Source organism: Leucoraja erinacea, chromosome 34 (assembly GCF_028641065.1).
Source record: "Leucoraja erinacea ecotype New England chromosome 34, Leri_hhj_1, whole genome shotgun sequence".
Classification (NCBI taxonomy): Eukaryota; Metazoa; Chordata; class Chondrichthyes; order Rajiformes; family Rajidae; genus Leucoraja; species Leucoraja erinaceus.
Window position 1 is genome coordinate 8,844,916 of NC_073410.1, and position 15,255 is coordinate 8,860,170.

General features: G+C 40.1%; 1 protein-coding gene across 4 annotated transcripts in view; it reads left to right on the forward strand.

Moving 5' to 3' along the window:
* Positions 1-15,255, forward strand: part of LOC129712973 (collagen alpha-1(XIII) chain-like) — a 200,612-nt gene that overhangs the window by 99,467 nt on the left and 85,890 nt on the right. The window contains exon 1 of one of the 4 annotated variants that reach the window (XM_055661795.1): positions 12,351-12,824. The exons of the other annotated variants lie outside the window; for them this stretch is intronic. The gene's annotated coding sequence lies outside the window, so the exon portion shown is untranslated. Of the gene's footprint in view, positions 1-12,350; positions 12,825-15,255 lie in introns of those variants that run through there. 4 annotated transcript variants of the gene reach the window in all.

Below are 15,255 nucleotides of genomic sequence, written 5' to 3' on the forward strand. Positions count from 1 at the left end.
AATGACATTTCCTCTCTCTCTTGCATCCACATATATTGGATCCAGATGAACTCTAAATGCCAAACTTCACTCCAATGGGAAAGGGGATGAAATGGCCCCTCACATTATTTAAGGCACCAGGGGGTTTGGGGGGTGGGAGGATGGTTAGCAAGTACAGTGTCAACTGGATGATTTGAGAGACAATGGTGATAATGAAATAAGGCAAGATCAAAGTTCTCCCTGCAGTAACCTTCCCTTCTTTGGTCAAAATTATCTGCTCCTGATTATTGTATGGTTGTTGATTCAACTCAATGGAGCCATTTTGAGGAGAGGTGAGAAAGACAGTTGTAAAATCAGTCTAAGGCCCAAAATAAATGGTGTTGTTTTAAATATCGTAATCAATCTCCCATCATCAGAACTTGTCATGACGTTTAAAGTTGGACCTTGTAAATAATTCTGAAGGAGAAAATTGTAAATGTGAAATGCAGCCATAACTTGATGGAGCCAGCATGAACCAAAAATTATATATTAGTATTTTTAAAAGGAAAAAGCGGTATGTTTGGTCTGGCGATTTCCTTTGAGAACATTTTGACAGCAAAATGGGTGCAGTGAGTGAAGCCATTCAGAAACCAGGCACCTTCAAAATGGCGGCCACCATCCATAAGGTCCCCTACACCATCAGCAATCCTTGAGTTGATCCATTTATTGTGGTCAGTGTGTAGAAAAAAAAGTGGAACAAATTCTTCATAACATGCCAGTCTAATTTTGGCTTTATTTTTTGGTATTTTCAAAGTGTGTGTGTGTAGAATTCTATTCCCGTATCCTACTCCAAAACGTGGCAGTCGTCATAACGTCACACTCTGTCTAATAAAGTCAAATCTGATCTACCAGCCACCATTAATTCCACCCTAGTGGAAGTATGTTCTCGATAAGGCAATGTTCTTGCCCCCAGAGTAACTAAGTGAGGATTACTCAAAAATAGCCCAGTGTGTCACAGTTAATGCAAAGAAAGGTTCATTGCCAAGAGTTTGAAGTAAGCTGCACTGACATCAAGACAAGCCTGAATTATCCTTACTTTCTGCTGTAGATGTCTTCCCTTCTGCAGCTTGTTGTTATCACAGAGTTCAATCAAATTTGAGCAAGTACATGGGTGGAAGCCATATTCTGCCAGGAAAATGGCTTGAAAGGACATTGTCACTGCAAGGAAATGCAGTGCACAGAAGGAAGCTCTCTCTTTTCAATGATTCTCTCTCAGATGTGGATGATCCCACAGTTTGGTGCACAACTCATTAACAGATTAATCTTTATTTTCACAAGTCAGTGGTTGTTAATGAACCTGCTGTGTTGAGCAAAACCTGCCACACCAACCTGCACCTACTCACAGTCAATTCAAGGGTTCTGGGCAATTGTACATGAGAGGCGTAGGTTTAGGTTAGGTTTAAGTTTATTATTGACACACAAACCGATTTATAGTGAAGATCTTTGTAAGGAATAAGGAAACCGTAGAAATATATATGTCAATGTTTTGTGTTTTGCATAATTCCAGAATTGTGAAACTGTTACTGTTGGCTAGGATTTTCTTCTGTTTATTTCAAGTTTAGTGAAAGCACTGAGACTTGGTTACATACCTAGTCCTACAGAACCCCTCGTACAAACTGCTGATGTTTGAAGAAGTTAACTCTTTCGCTCGCCTCAGTAGAATTAATTTAATACTACTTTAAAATAATTGCTGGTACAATCAAGAACACAGGATAACTGAGACTGCATGAAACATGATGAAATCTTAGCAGACGTTTCCCCAGGATTTATATCCAGTGGGTGTTTAGCATCTAATTCATGGAATCATAAACATGAGAGGCCACTCGGCCCGTTTGCTCTTCTGCTTAAAAGTGATGAGCATCCTTTCAGACACTTGGTTGAGACACCAACCATTCTCTTGATGAAAGGATTTTCTTCAACAACCTTCTTCAAAAATTTCACATCGATTGCCCCCTTTTATTGAACCTTGTGTTAAGGTAAGCAAGTCTTGCCTTTCTACTTTTTCTAGATTACTCATAATTTATTCTCGGTTAAGTCTTCCCCCAATTACTTTTCAAAAGGAATCAACCTTATTTCATTCAAACTTTTTCCACAGCAACTATTTTCCAGACCTGGCAACATCTTCGGAAATCTTCTCCATATCCTGCGATTGCCTTATTCCTGTAATGTGGTGAACAGATCTGTACAGATTAGTACCCAAGCTGTCACTGTGTATAGTTCTAGCATAACTATTCTGCCCTTGTACCCTTTGCTTCTGCTAGTAAAGTTTCCCACATGTCTTTTCAACCACCTTATTGGCCTGTCCTGCTCTTTTATTGATCTCTAAGGTGCCTTTGTTCCTTTGATATCCTTCCTTTCATGTACATTCTCTTGCCATGTTAACCACCCCATTGATTGGTGTGGATAATTTCTGGATAAATCAAATGCCAGTTATTTTAAGTATCCTGACAAACAAGGTTTATAGAATATTTGAAAGTGATAAAGTTAGTAATTGCTGATGTTGCCAACAGCTTGAAAACTAGATTAAAGAAATGTAAATGTTTAATATATGTATATATAAATATTTCAAGTGTATGGTCTGTAAGAGCAGTTGGTCCATTTCTCCTTTCTTATCAAGCTACCTAAACCTATTTTAAATACTGCTCATTCATTTTCTACCATTAGTTTATGAAGTTTGAGAAATGTACTATCTACTAACTCTGTGAACAGTGTGTGTAACCCTGAATCTGACATTGTACCTGTGGTTTCTAAATTTGAAGTTGGGAGTGTAGCTGGAGGAGTTAAGGCTGCACCTGGTTTACTCTCTAGTCAAGCAACATGCAACATGATGACCCACCATTCATTGAGTAAACTGCAAACCGATAGGGATTTATGCATTATTTAAGTCTGCTTTGGAAATGAGACAAGAATTCTAAGTGCTATTAAAATAAATCTAATAACTACTTTGTTTTTCCCCTTTCTCAAAGGAACTTTAGATGAGATTCTAAAACGCTCGTAGACTTTATTTGCTATTTACTTTGATCCATGGTTGAAAAATAGCAAGGACCTGGGGTTGCACCCACATTGAGTGTGATTGCAGACCCCAACAATCCATGTTAAATGATCAAAATATAGTGCTCTTCGATGTTTAGTTGCTCAAATATTCCTTGCACAGGCTGAGTCATTTATAATTACATCATCTCCATTGAGCCAGAGTAAGAAATACTAACGAGGAATCAATGAAAGATGATCGGAAGCACTTTCAGCCATCATGTCAAACACCAATGATGAAGTGGCCAAAGATATGGATCCACTCATTTACCAACCGTTTATGTCAACTACTGCCCACTGCCAAATTCAATGAAAAATGTAGATTAAACTAATGTTGTCATTAGTCAATGTAGTCAAGTCCAGATAGGCTAATGCATTTAAACATCATAGGATGCTCTTTCTTTCTATAACCACATTTAGCCCATTCCCCAATTTACACAAGAGAGCAACAATATAAAGCCAGGTTGTTCTTGCATTGACACACTGGTTAATTGTAAATGCAGATGTTTGTTTCCTCTTAAAAGCACCATGCCATTTCAGACTCCATCTTAGCAACATAAGGAACTGACCTGACCTGTTGCCTGCTTGGACCGTGTGCCCATGTGGACTTGATTTGCCCAGGTGTGTAGGGCGGAATGAGGTGACCCTCCTCGTCCATAGACCTCAAGCGAGCTCTAAGCATTGAACAAACCACAAACCTGAACCTGGGGTTCTGCCCACAATTGTACCTTTTCATCACTTTTGAACTATTTTTAACTTTCTCATAAAGATTCAAAAAACTGTTCAAATAAATTTAAATATCTAAATAACAAAAGGTAAACGTTTTACGAAATACACCTTGCAAAACGAATAAATAATTAAATGAATCAACTCATTCACATAACTCTACTTGCATTTATCCATACAATTGGTGACACCATCTCTTTGTGCACAAAGCTTCCTTGATATAATACTGAGGGCTGGTGGTCAAGTCAAATGCATGTGGTCCCTCCCCTGGGCAGGTCTGTGCTCCATTGCTGGGCTAATGGTGGGTCCAGTAGCAGAGTAGGAGGTCAGATTCATCAAGTGGAGAATTCCAAGAGGCTGTCGAGAAGGCTGATGGTCCCAATGAAACTGTTGACGGCAATCAGCTGTACTCAGCCTTAAACTTCTTCAATATGTTCCTGCTGCATTCTTTGCTGATAACTAGAAATCAAGATTACTTTGCTTAACGCATGAAATATTCTTTACCCTAAAATATGCATAAAGCTCTATTGGATGTTTGGTTTTACACAGCTTACTGCCAGACACAGACAAAATGCTTGGCCACGTAAATAGTAGCGAGGTACTAAAGCGCAAATAATATTTTTTCCATATTGAGTGCACAATTCAGTTACACAATTAAGTAAAATGCCAAATTGCTTTTAGGATTCTGCAAATCACTCCATAATTTGCTATTATTTGCGGTAATGTAAATCACTTAATGTGCATTACATGTATAGTCCTGCTATTGTAGTTTTTGTAAAATGAGTTGCAATTTCCCAATGATTTACAGGAGCTATAATACAAATCTTAGCTTCCAAGATCTCCCATTGACTAACATAAGAATGTATTTAATAGTATTACACTAATACGTTGTTAGTTCTAGCTGCTGGACTGTGTTAAGTGGGGTGGCTTCAGTTCCATAGGAAGATGGTAAAAGTGTTAACATCTGGGATCTGTAGGCTAGGAGGGCCTGAGAAACTGCCTGGCTTTTGGCTACAAATCAGTTGCTTGGATTATTAGTGTGCTGATCCAGGCAGAAAGACCAAATGACAGTGGTCTGGTCCCCAATCGCTCACTGAAGGAGTTATGTCACTGATCCCCTCTATTGCTGTATGATTCAAAGTGGTGTTACAGCAGGGCATTGAAAGTAACTTCCCCTAGGGCCATAAAAAAATGCAAAAGAAGATGATACTCAGTGTACCAAACTATTCTATGCATTCATGTGCCTAAGCATGCAATTCTATGCATACAATAATGCTTGCCCAACAATAATTTCTCTGCCATAATTTTCTTGGGAGAATAATAATGTGCAGCATTAACCAGGGGAAGTGGGTGAGAAGGAGAATGGAGAATATAGATGTGATTACAAAAGAAAGATATTCCCTGTTTGCATTTTAATTTAAAATTATTTCATATCTATCTATTTTCTGTAAAACCCACCAAAAGACAATCAGGGTAAAAGGCTGGTACTGTGAATGTGACATTGAATGGAATGCACACTTCCTGATTAGTACGGGTGTCGGGGGTTATGGGGAGAAGGCAGGAGAATGGGGTTAGGAAGGAGAGATAGATCAGCCATGATTAAATAGCAGAATAGGCCTGATGGGCCGTATGGCCTAATTTTGCTCACGTTACTTATGACCTTATGACCCTGGATGCTACATCTGTGATTATAGTTGACCATTCTGGAACTTTAAATTTGACACTCAGTGATCTAATCTTGGTTAGGTCTTGGTAGTCTCTATATTCCGGCTGTTGGTTGCAAGTTGGATTAGGGGATCGACGTCACAAGTGAGAGGTGATCTACAATAAAGCATAATCTGTCTCTGTATGGATTCTTATGGGTGCCTGGCCTGATTGTCTGATTGCCTTTTCCACTTCTACCATAGGGAGCTCCAGGAGATCCTGGCATCTCAAAAAAGAATAATTAAGAGAAGTCATTGGACCCCTTTCTGGCCCTCCTTGTGAGTCCTTCTGTATTTTTACTGTGCTGTGCACTGATTCCTTTTGTTTTTACCCTTCGCTGTATTCTGTCAAGGTTCAGGGCATTGAAATGTTGAGTGTGTTATTTTTGTGTAGAACAGGAAATATTGTGGTGCATCTACCAACAGTTTTGAATGTTCTGTTGCAGTAATATAAACGTGGTGGAGGCAGGTTCTCTTAGAACATTTAAGAAATATCTGACTGAGCATTCAAATGGCCAACTAAAAGGCTCAGGACCACATAGTGGATCCCCAACTTTTCCCACGCTCCACTCTTCATCCCTATCTTCCGATACCGATTTCCAATGTACACACAAAACCCCCAACGTCAATAGGATTAGTATAGATGAGATGAGATAGCCAGCATAGACATGGTGGGCCAAAGGGCCTGTGTCTATTTTTGGTTCTTGGTTTCTTGGTCCTCCAAAATATTCCAAATGGAATTTAAACTGGAGGTGGTGAAGGGAGGGCTTAAGCCAGAAAGGGTTATTGAGAAGAAAGGGTTATTGGGAAGAATATGTTATGTGTCTCACTGGTTCTAAAACAGAGAAACACTTAAAAACTTTCTCCTCAACTCAAATAATTAATGATAATCAAAAAAAATACAAACAATTTAGTTCCTTTTGCCCAATTTTGGACACGGATCTCATTGCACAAGCAGATTCTCAAGGTTTGGTTGGGTAATACTTGTAACTTGTGCTTCGTCACAAAGTCTCATGGGGACTGAGTCGCAGAATTCCTGCTGTACAGCTGTTAGCGAGTTTGAGAAATCGTGAACTTCTTGGCATGTACATGAGCAACCTCTTGCATTTTGCGGCAAAACCCAGTCCGCAATTGACTGGGTTTGAACTCACAACCCAATGGAGTCAGAGACATTTATATAATTGGAGGGCCATTCGGCCCATCATTTATATGCCAGCCACAATTGCTATCCAGCATAATTGCTATCCAGGTTTTTATTACATCTGTGGAGGTTACAATCTTTGCTCTTACTCAATCAAGTATGTTTTAAATGTGATGAAAGTTTCTGCCCCTAACACTATCCACCAGCACTACACACCCGTTATTTTTTTGGAGCGAAATGCATTTACTCAGTTCCCCTCCAGACGTTCTGCCTCAAACTTGTAGCTCCTTGAGGGTAACCTGTCTGTTCCGGGAAATAGGCCCTTTTGATATTCTCTACCGTTATTAGAATATTACACACCAAGTAAGTCTGCCCTCATCCACCAGCTTCAAAGAAAGTATCTGTTGTTCATCAAAGATAATATTTCCCAGTCCTGGCAAGCAGGACAAACAGTTGTGAGAATTGTTGATGAGTTGGGTGAAGGTTGTGAGAAAGCTTGTGTTGAACATTAACACTGGCTGGGAACCGTCTCCGTGCTGAAAGGAATCACTTATAAATTGGATGTTGCAGCTCTCCCAAAGAACGGTGCTCAGTGATGCAATTTTCATTTCACATGGAGTAAATCGATTTGTGATCATTTCCAGGTGAGATTGCAGCAAAAACCAAATTGCGGCAATCATGATGTTAGACTGGGTGTTCCTGGTTGAGATCAGCACCAGTGTTCCTGACCGCCAGTAGCTTCAGATGCGCGGTGAATTACGTCACTGTTCTTCCAAGGCTAACATCAGAGCATCAACATCAACCGAACCAGGAGCACCTGGTGCTAGTTTGTCACTTTTCTCCCACTTTAAGAGACAATCTGCTGTCATCGGCCACATCAGAATTAACTGCGGGCTACGCAGACACATTCCAAAGTTTGCACAGAGTGTTTTTAAACTGACTTTGACTCTTAAGTTTCACCATTTCACTGGCTTGTTTCTCATACTATGGGTACCTCAGCAGAACCCTACTGGCATGAGTCAAGTCATAAGTGTTTAATTGTCAGGTACCAAAATGGAACAGTGACATTTTATATACAGCAGGACAACAAGTTTGTAACCACAGTACTCAATAGAGCACAGTGCTCAATAAATACCATGATAAACATACAAAAAAGTCCAATTAAAGATGTAGTACAAAACAAAACAAAAGTCTGAAATCCCTAGTGCAACCAAAATAATTTGTAGTTTGAAGTTTAGTTGGTGATTGTGGTAATTGGAGGTTTAGGTTTTCCAAATGTATCATCATAGATATACATGGATTTCTGTAGTAAGATCAATCTAAACAATCCTGTGCTTGGACTATTCTCTCCTAGAGGTCAAGGTCACGATGACACAGAACTTCCTTGCCACTGGATCTTTCCCAGTAGCCGCAGCAAACCTCTGTTGCATTTCCCAAAATGCTGCTCAGTGCAGCTCAGGAGAGGTCACCAAGGCTTTGTACTTCATGGATAGATGAGAGCATACATTTTGATATCAGCAAGGACGAAGGGGCACCTTGCCATTGGGATCTATCAGCAATGCTGGCTTCCAAGAAGTTTAGACAGCCTTGGGCCTATTTGGGTTCCCCTTTATGTGCCAGAGCTACTTCCTGAGGTCAGGACAGGAATGGTTTCCACTCCTTCATTGTGCAGATGACTGTGCATTGCAAATACCTCCTCATTGTGAATGTCATCTTTTCTGGAATTTCGCATGATTCCTTCAACCTCTGGGAGTCTGGACACTTTCAGCAACTGATACTCCCCTGAGGGATGCTTCCTGGGGAGGGGGGATTACCCTATACCCCTGTCTCTTCATACTAGTGATTTCACCCACCACAGCAGGGGGCACAGATACAACTTGAGCCACCAAAGCACCATAACAACATCATTGGTTTTCTCAAGGTGAGACATTTTTGTCTGCATCATTCTGGGAGTGCCTGCGGTACATGCCAGCAGATGCAGAGACTTCATTATTACATGCTGCACGATCTGGCACATTATAGACGGCAGTTGTTACCAGAATCTGCGCACGTCTTCAATTCAGGCCTCATCGGCATTCCCTTTCTTATTGTTCCACTGTTGGCGGCTATGGCTTCAGCTTTTCTGGGCCTCAGCTCTGGAATTCCCTCCAACATTTTTGTTCAGTAAATTCAGATATTGATGGTGCTTTGAAGTTTTCATGACAACAAACATCTGCACATCGAGGTGCATTGAGGATAAATTACGTGTGCTACAAATTCCTAACGTTAGTGATGTTAGCCTCTTATGTAAATAGTTCAGTATTGAATACCGAAAAGATTAAACAGCATGGTTGTGCAGCTGTTAAAGCTGTTGCCTCTCAGCTCCAGGGACCAAGTATGATCCCGACCTTTAGTGCTGTCTGTGTGGAGATTGCAAGATCCTCCTGAAACTTGGAGCAATTCAGCTCATAAACATGCCCCTTTGCTCACCATATCTGTACCAGCATCAAGCACCCGTTTACACTAATTCTATACCAATCTAATTTTATTCTCTGGGAGCTGCAGTCGGCTCGATGGGCTGAATGGCCTCTTTCCATGTCCTGAAAAATATTCAGAAAATACATGAACAAATTTGAGACTCTTGTTCAGATGTCTATCAATTAACTGCTGAAGGCATGATTCTTATTTGCATATCCCAGCATTATAAATTGTGATTAAATTAATTTTATAGATGAGCTAGGGCCAAAAGCACGTTTTTTCTCCATATTTCAGTAAAGAGCCTGGTTAGATTTACTCTGCAGTTGCATTTCCTTAACTCAATAGACCTTGACAACTATGGCCATGCTTATATAGGAACTGCTAAGAGTGGACATGTCAATGTGCCAGGAAAGGCAATGTCCTTTTAAAGATGATAGGAAAGTATTTTGTTTCTTTGATGTGTTATTTCCTGTTCAAATATACCATAAAGAATTGATTTATTTACAGTATTTTTCACTCTCTCATCAGCTTAAGTCAGGTCCTCAGCAATGTGACAGCATAGTTTAGCCATCTGTTTTTTTAGTTAGCCATCCAAAGCGGCATGATAAACCATTACTAATGAGGAACAGCTTGTCAATGAGTTACCCCCTCCCATATTTTGCATTTAACAAATGACAAACAAATAACAGGACAACTGGTCTGCTTTTTCTCAATAGCTTTAAATGAAACAGATTTAAATTGACTTTAGATACTGTGGTGAGACTTGTTAGCCCATGAGCCAGTCATCTGCTGAAATCATTTGAGAAGTGTTTCTGTTATATAACATTTCAATTAACAAACTTAATTGGAAAAACACTCTGAATCTTTAATCTTAAGTTAATGTCTCTGTAAAGAACAGGTAGGACTACAACCATATATTATCTTATTAAAGTCAGGATTAAGCCCAATTGCTGTTCAATTAGTTGGAAATTTGAGAAGTTGTAGTAAACTTTATTTTTTAACAAAGATCGAATTTCACTCATTCATTACGATAAAGATACAATGCTGGAAAAAGCAATGATCAGGAAACTGCCTTGATTTAATCGTGATGTCACATCGCTGCCAGTCACCAATTTCACATCTAAAACCCTTTCACAATAAAGTCCTACATGCTTCTGTGATGGCTCAGCTGTTTCTGTCCAGCCAAGCTTGAGGTTTCATTTTGCTCCGTGGCGCTAAGTTAGCCTGAGCTCTGCTGGAGTGATGACAGGATGGGTCAATTGGCTTTCATGCTCTGGGCAAGGCAGGGGAAGCTAGCCAGCACTTCTATTTCTGATTAGAACTCTACTTGATGTAAGATCAGGTTACAGCCTGGAGAGGAAGATGACTTGCATTTCAATAGCACCTTTTATCCCAGGGCATTTTACATTGAAGAACGTTTTGTCACTGTTGGAGGAAACAATGATTGCCTACTTCATGTGTAGGAAGGAACTGCAGATGCTGGTCTAAACCAAAGATAGACACAAAATGTTGGAGTAACTCAGCAAGACAGGCAGCAACTTGATAGAAGGAAATGTCACCCATTCCTTCTCTCCAGAGATGCTGCCTGTCCCGCTGAGTTAGTCCAACATTTTGTATATATTGTCTACTACTTAATCACAGCTAGAAGCAGGAGTGTGATAGTTGCCAAGTAATCCCTTTGGTGAGATTTAATTGATGTTGGACAGGCTGCCAATCCGGACTTTCCCTGCTCTTCTTTGAAACAGCACACCTTTAACGTTCTTTCCTCTCCACCTGAACAAATGGTTGGAACCCTGTTCAACATTAACAGTTTAGAGTAATTGACATTTTGGTGCTCACTCCTCTGGTGAGAGAATTAAATATGTAACCTTCTGACTCAGGCAGATGTGCTCCTCACTGCCCATGATGGGCCTTGTCAGATTCTGCTGGGTTGTGTTAGTTTTCTTCCTTCATCACTATCACCTCTCCCAAATTTATTCAGTAACAGGATCCACACAGAATAGTTTGCCAACCAAACCGTCTAAGTGTGCACATATATGGCCATTTGTTAGAGGGACTGAGTATAGGCCTAAGAATTCATCTGCCACGCTTCTCTGAAATTAACAGTCTCCCCGATGTTGCTTTGAAATAAACTCTAAAAAGAAGTTTGTGAAATGAATAAGCACCAGTTCCAAGACAATGCCAACAGGCTCCCTGGTGTAACAGTACTCGTTTTCAGAAACAGCTGGAGGTAGGTGTCATGTTTCTCCCGTTAATAGTACCTTTCCTCACAGCTCTGACCTCAGGAAGTAGCTCTGGCACTTAAAGGGTCATACCACAATGCAATCCCTTTCATTCAGCGACTGGACTGGGTCGTGTTGGCAAGGAACGAGTGCATGCCACGATTGTGGCTGGGAGGAGGTGGCAGAGTCCGCTCAGAAAACAGAGGGACATGCACAGGCTACAGGAAACAGCTTCCTTGTGCAAAGGGTGCTTACTGTGCGAAAATGCCAAGGAAGATCTGAAAGGGAGACACAAGGAACTGTAGATGTTTGAAGGACTCCGGCCTAAAATGTCATTTATCCTTGTCCTGGATCTGCTTAGCTAAGGGCCTGTCCCATTTGGGCGTCATTTGCGCGTAATTTACGTTCATTGACGTGTCACGATGTACGACGCGCATGTCATGCCACGGACATGATACGTGCATGGTGTGCATTACGTGCGCATGGTGCGTGGTGACGTAGGCAGTGACGAGCGGTCGCGTGCAGCGCCCCCAGGATTTCGGGATGTACAAAATCTTCGCTCGCCATCTGCGTGACGCGCAAATAACGCCCACGTGGGACAGGCCTTTTACTCCATTAGTCCCGCACTGTGTGTTTTATGCTCCAGATCTGAAAGGGCACAAGTGTCCTCAATTAGCACCTGCATGTTTGGGGAGTCCGGCATTGCAGCCAAATGCCCCTTTCAAGGGTGAATGGGAAAGTTGCATCAGTCCAGGGTCTTGGGTTGCCCACTTTACTGGTAGAGATTTTCTGTAATACAGCAGCAAGCAGCAGATGGCCTGTAATTCCCAGCTTGCACGGATACTGAGGTATAGATTCAGAGGGGCCTTGACCCTTACTTTGATTTGAAGAGAAGTTGTGGCACTTGGGTTTGTTTGCCAGACAAGTGGCAAAGAAACATAAGAAGCACTAATTTCACATCATGATCACAGGCTCCAAGCGATTTGCAGCTTTTTCATTCTCCCTGTTCTCATACCTCCCTTAATAAAAATACTTCATCCAGGAGCTAAAACTGTGCAAGCTCAGCCTTCAAATCTGCTGCCAGTATGTTGGAGGTTCGAATGCTTCAATTGGCTCTATGGTCGGCCTTTTGTTCTTCCAAAGTTAAAAATGGACATTGGGGAAATAACATAAATTTACATTGAACAGGACACTCATAATGAATGCACTGATGGCGCTGACAGCATTTATCCACAATAGACTTCTGCTATGACTTACTGGGACAACTACTCACTATTTCGGCTCGTGTTGGCTTATGGTTTAATTCAAATGAGTTGCTAATGAGGATAATTGTTTAGAAAACCGTACTTGAGAAGAAAAATGATTACTATTGATTTAAAAGACCAAGTTTGTGCCTGGCTTGAGACCTGATGAATGCAAGTGATCAGAGAGAAAAAAAACATGATGGTTTGGATTAATTAATTCCCCCAATTGTGTTTTCTTTTAATTTAGGGTCAACCAGGAGCAAGAGGGTTCCCAGGATATCCGGTGTGTTGCGAGACTTTTGGAAATCCACTTATTCAGTAATATTTAACAGTTTGCTGTTGATAACCAAGTTTCTTTGATTTATTTGTACGATTGAATGGATGGACACTCTGAAAGGAATTGATAATGTATTTAGATCCACCTTGATTTATAAGTTATACATGCTGCCTGTCCTATAGTTGCACGGTTTGATTGATACTTTCACATTACCTTGAGCTTAGCTTGCTCGCCACATTAAAGCTGTTCTCATACATTTTGGATTCCATTCCAACATATCCAATTGAGCACCTCTGCTAAAAACTCAGCGGCAAATATCCTTACGTAGCAGTCCTGTGAAGCCCCTTGGAACTTGAGTGCAAACTTGTCAAAATGATCTGATTGAAATTAATTAAGGAAGGCTCCTAATAATATCAGGGATGAATCAGAGATGCAGGCAGGAAGCTGCAAGTGATGGCAGCCACATCTCTGCAGTGCGTAAGGTCTCTGGAACGTCTGCCAAGAATGGGGATATGCGAGACCTTTCTGCACAGTAGCATATTTCAAAACAAAACAAATTTATCAGGTTCTGATTAGGTCAAGTACTTTTAGACACAATCGTTTAAATTGTCAAATTGAACTTATTCTAGAAAATGAAGCAATGTTATTTTCCCATTGTGTTTAGTCAGAGGTAAAGTGTTGTGTTTTCCACTTTTCTCTGAACTGTCCCAATGCACTTCACATACGATGACTTAATTTGATGCACAACCACAATTGTCATATCATCAAAGTCTGTGGCCATGAATGCATGGAAAATTAAAATGAGTTGTACAACTATTTTTTTTTAGTTTTATTGATGACCTTATAGGAGGATAGCAAAATCTGTTTTGGCTTTCTTAAACTTAACTTTAATGCTTGAATTGTGTATCTGCATTTTGGACTGACATGTGAAAGCTTTCTATAAATATCACTAATAATACTTATGTGGATTGCTATGAAGTGCGCAATCTCTTTTTAAACGCAAACTTGCAAATGTGATCCTGGAAATTTGGGTTGACAGATATCGATTATTCTAACCTGTCACTGCTACTTAGCAAGGTGTGAGGCAAGGATTGCAATTAGTGGGGAGTGATAATATTTTCATAGATCAGTAATAGTAAGCAAAAGACTAAGACATAATGATATGGATTCTCAGTTAAAATTAAAAGTTGCATCTGAGTTCAATAAAAAAATGAAGGAACTTAAATTATTTTGGAGTTCTACTGACCCAGAGAATTTGTAGGCTGGGATGTCACTTATTCCTTCCCAAAGTTCAGGGAAATAACACTCATGCGCTTTTGAATTCTGTGTTAGCAAAGTGATGAAGAACACTGATCTGACATCAAACAGTTCTCTCATATCATTTCAGTTCTGTATCATAGAATCCATGATTCTAATCCAATGGAGCACTTTGGGAATGTGTTAGGAAGCAATGGGAATGTTGTTATTTTTGCCACGTGTTTGATTAGAAATGTTAAGTGTTGCATACAACACTGCTTTAATCATGAATGATTTGCTGCGCAGAAGGCAGAGTACAGTTTGTACATCTTCGGTGCTTGGGCTCAAGATAGTAGCGAAACATGAAGCCAGTTGTGGGAATGTACTTTGCTCATGATTCAGCTGCTCTCTGATCAGCCAGCGTGCATACATACCTTCAACAAACAGCTACAGAGTGTAAGCAAGGGAATTAGTCGGGAAGTAATGAGGTTTGGAATAGAATATCATTCATGGTTTAGGAAAGCTGAGACTGTGACTTCAGCTTTAGTACAAACATATTGCATACATCTTGCTTCATACTTGTATATAATCCATACATTGGTGAAAGGCCCAGACCTATTCCAAAGTGCTGTGATTATTAATGATGTAGAATTATCCTTGTGAAGTTGAACAGCATTTTAAAATATTTTGCTCCTGTGCTTTTAATTTACTCACGCCTACAGTAAACTATTAAGTTGCCAGATGTTGAGTGCTGGCGCTTGCACCAAACTGGAAAAATATATTTTAACAGTTAATATTGTCAGAAATGATTTACCATTTAACATATTCATTTCTTGCCAGCTGTGATGTGTTCAATTTGCCAAGCTGCTTCCGTTTGTCTTTTTTCTTATTTTTTGGTGAACATATTGAAACAATAAACTGACCAGGTTTGAGCGTGCTTTACACACTTCACTACCAGCTGATGGGAGCCAGCTAAAATCTGCATCTTAACAAAATGCTGGTGACTAAACAAGTCTGGAAAAGAGCATCTTCTCTGCTTCTATGTGTGTGTACTAACTCTTCCACTGCTCGATTCAACTAATGGATTCAGAGTCACATTGATGCTGAAATGTCTTTGTAAATAATCAAATGCCTTAAATTTTATATTGTGAAACATTTTGATTCTAAATTTGTATTCATCAATGTTTAATTTATTTTAAAG